We start from the raw sequence: 4,046 nt of genomic DNA, 5'->3' as shown, positions 1-4,046 counted from the left end.
CTACAACTAAGGGATTGAAGACCCGAAGATTGCCGGTTTGGAAGCAGTTAGTGAAGTCCACAGGCAGGATGGAAAGAAAATATGGCACATTTTTTAAAAGACCATATAATAATATAAATGACAGTAAGAATAATTTGCATATTATATCAGCCAAATTATAGCATGATTATTATATTTTATAGTCTCCAAGTAAGTAAACATCTAATGACAAAAGCAGTAGCTGGCATTGTTTTGATGCCACAGATAATTGTATTTGTGCTGCATCTGTCTACATATTTTCATGTCCATCAGTTGAGGCTCAATTTGTTAATTTGATAAGTACGTTCCTGAAAACGTTGGCTGCAGGGAGAACAATAAATTGATCGACGTTCTGTCATGTACTGGTATCTTATCTAGTGTTTCTTCCAGAGATGTTTAATCCTCTAACACTATGTCATTCCTCTCCGTCTTAGGGGATTTACTGTCCTCTTTCACTTCTTCTTCTTCTTCTTCTCGATCGCATCACACTTGAAGTCTGGTATCTGTCATAAATTGGGCCGTCCTGCTCAGTTCATCTGTCGTCCTCTTTCACTTATTCCGATCTTCTGCTGTCTGTCTTTATGGGTTCTAAAGTTGATATCTGTTGTGATCAGGCTTTTCTTGAAGGTGTTTTTGTATGGTAGTACATTGTAGTCATCATCATCATTGCCTTTCTCATCCTGGATCAGGATAATATAGGCCACGAACAAACACTTTTCCTTTCCTGGGTTAGTCGCTTGATGTCATTGTCACTCCATGTCTTCCCACTTTTCTGTACATCCATTTCCGTGACTCTTCACCAGGTTCCACGTCGTGGTCTTCCCCTTGATCTTTTACCCAGTGGGTTCCAATTCCTTGTTGCAAAAGTGTGTCGAACCGTTTTTTTTGTTATTTTTGTTCTCCCACTTTCATTACCCTCTCAGGAATTCTACTTTTCACCCATCTTTTAAGCGGCAAAAGTATGGGGAACATATGCGTCTGCCTTGCATAAATTAACTGTGAACCCTGCACCTCTGTTTGAGTAATATTGTCGAACATACATTAATACATAATTAAAAATGCACATACATAAATACACACCTTAATACATGTACATAAATGCACAACATTACATCAATATAGAACAATTTTGCAAACAAGCCATTGTTTGTTTGTTTGTTTGTTTGTTTGTTTGTTTTATTTTAGGTAGTGTTGTCGTGTTTTGCTCAAGGTACATTTCCATTTCTGTCTTAATTCTAGGATTCCTTTTACAACATTTTTGTTCATAGTTGTGAACATAAGTAATGAAAGCCAGCAGAATCTCTGAGATTAATCCTTTTTTAAAAGCGCGCTCATATGGACCTTATGCAGTTGCGAGCCTTGGAGCTATTACAAAATAGCACCTTTAAAAAAAAGGGACAGTACGGTCAGTTTAGAGTCAGCTCAATTCAATAAGAAACCCGAGATGATAAATATTTTCAAATATAAAAACAATACAAGTAAAAGGAGTATGCAAACGTGGCGCGGGAGGGGGGGGGGTGTCAATGAAGTAACACTGATATAAAAGAAAACGAACAGATGTGAAGCACAAGAAACCTCTAAAGTATTGTAGAGGCACATCACTTCGATCATTACATTACTTAAGGATCATAGGATACGTGTTAAATTCCTTAAAAGGCCTACAGGTACATTTTCCACGGAGGGTCTAAACACACCAACCTCGGAGTCAGTGATGGCACCTCCAGGTATTCCAGGTATATGCACATTATTTCCCTAGCCATCAAAGAGTGTTGTTTTCATTGATTTGTTCAAAATCAGTTCATGGCAGAACTCTGCAGCGGCCTTAAATAATGTCAGTTGAAAAGGCTTAAAATTGACGGGTGTGTATATGCAGAATGCATAATTAAGAACCTGTGTATGCAGTTAGTCTTCCCCTTAGAATGTGTATGGAAAAGCGCAAATGGTGGGAAAGGGTGGGGGGGGGTCAATCTAACAGTTTGAGCCTATCACTGGAAGTTCAAATGACGCTTCAATAACGGAGTACAGGAGCATTTCTCTAACAATTAAACAATAGGGACATAAAACGCAATAAAGGCCCATAAAGTTTCTTTTAAATGATTGTATGCTCACCAGGTCTATAATAATCTTCAGAAAGTGAAAGTTTCATGTCGGCAAAGCAAGACGTCCGTCGGCCTGACCCGGGGGCCACGGAGCCGACGGAGCCACACTGCAACAACACAGTAAATGACTGCCGCTGGTGATTAAGAGCTGTGTTCAGGCTGTGCTCACAGCGGTGAAAATGAACACACGTGGTGGTTCGTGGGGGTAAACGGTATGACAAGCCTTCAGTACAGCCATTTTTTCTTGTATTAACGTTCTACTGCAGTTTGAACAAACTTAAGAAATAACATATTCAATCACCCACGCAAATGCAACATGTTGCCCCACCCTCTTTTTGGATCTTGACCAAATGTTTTCTGAAAAGTATTCGTGCACCAGGAGGGGGGTGAGAAGAGGAAAAGGGGGGAGGGGGGTAACTTTATTTTAAAAATCAGCCGATGGACTCTGAGGTGGATATTGGAGCGGGGAGCGGAGCACGTATGGCAATGCCCAGAGTGCTATGATGTTGTTCCCAGGATCAAGTAATCAAGTAATCAAGTAATTCCAAAAAGCCTGCTGTATCCATCTTCAATCGGAAACGAAATCGAGGGAAAGGGAAAAAGGGGGGAGAGATGCATGGAGGTTAAACGTCGAATTTACTGACCAAGGAAACTACCGTGAAGCTTCCATCGGATGGGGGCATGACTATAACACAATAGGGTCATTTTAAGCTCTTTACCTTTGAATTGGCCACTCTTCAGACAGGCCTCTTTCAAGCCGTGATCTTGCCAAGTACCCTATTGTTCTAGAAAAATCTGTGGAATTTAAAATCTATTGTGAGGCTTACTTTTATTGTCTTTCATTGCTTTTCAAATTTACAACGACGCCAACACGATCCTTATTGTGTTCATTTTTGTAGTTAGGCCTAGTAAAGTTCTGTGAAGAGTCATATTTTTGGGGACCATTCTGCGAGTGTGCATGTTATCCTTTTGAAGAGGTTAATTTTTTAATTTCTGCAAATCCAGTAAGCTTTTCGGAATCAAAACAACAGCAACAACGACAAAAAAGAATAAAATGAAACAAAATAACAGCAGCAAAGCAAAACACTAAATCGTCTCAGAGGGTGCCGCCATAGATCATTGTTTTGTTAACAACACCCAACAGTAGAGCTTTTGAAATAGCCTTTCTCAGTTCCGGTGATATATTTTAACTGAATCGCATACCAACGGGGTAAACATCTTTTCTAAGAGGCTGGCCCGAAGAAGTAAGATTTCCTTGCCAATCCTATTGTCTATTTCAATTTCACACCGTTTTGTTCTCGGACGGATTTTCTGTTATATATCCTAGTCTCTCAATGGAAATTCCATAAGTTTGTGATTTTTCTATTCTGTAATCAGAGGGTAATGCCGGCCTATTTACTAGATTTCTAGATCTAGATCTAGATTTCTAGATCAAGTCTAGATCTAGAGTCTAGATCTAGATATAGATCTAGTGGTAATGCCTAGATTAGAAATCTAGTCCAGCGGCCAGATTCTACAGTAGTGTAGAGGACAGTATACTGTGTATTAATTTTGTCTGGCCTGCTGAAAAGGTGCGTTGCAGAAATGATTGTAGATCTAGATCTAGATCTAGTGTTCAATTAGTATTAGCTTTTCTCATCTCATAATTTTGTCGGCAGACTTTAACGATCAAGTTATCGTGATTCCAGAGATCTAGATTCTAGATTCTATATTTATAGATCTAGAATCTAGAAGTGTAATTGAAATGGATTTTTAATTGTAAAACTAGATCTAGATCTACGTCTAGATCTATGAGGAGGCTGAGTCTACGCTTGAAATTGCGTTGCATAGATATTCAAATTTTGCTATATGCATGCAATTGGGTGCAAGGTATCACAGTTAACTACACGCACGCAATTGTGTGTACAGTCAAACCTGTGTAAAACAGCC

At 39.2% G+C, this 4,046-nt stretch overlaps 1 protein-coding gene across 1 annotated transcript in view; it reads left to right on the top strand.

Annotated features, from left to right (window-relative positions):
- Positions 1-3,301: 3,301 nt before the first annotated feature.
- Positions 3,302-4,046, top strand: part of LOC106012770 (trichohyalin) — an 11,727-nt gene continuing 10,982 nt past the window's right edge. Inside the window, exon 1 of the mRNA XM_035971748.1 lies at positions 3,302-3,361. The gene's annotated coding sequence lies outside the window, so the exon portion shown is untranslated. The remainder of the gene's footprint in view (positions 3,362-4,046) is intronic.

Source organism: Aplysia californica, unplaced genomic scaffold, assembly GCF_000002075.1.
Source record: "Aplysia californica isolate F4 #8 unplaced genomic scaffold, AplCal3.0 scaffold00491, whole genome shotgun sequence".
Taxonomy (NCBI): domain Eukaryota; kingdom Metazoa; phylum Mollusca; class Gastropoda; order Aplysiida; family Aplysiidae; genus Aplysia; species Aplysia californica.
The sequence above is the reverse complement of the archived record's forward strand: the minus strand, read 5'-3'. Positions and strand labels throughout refer to the sequence as shown.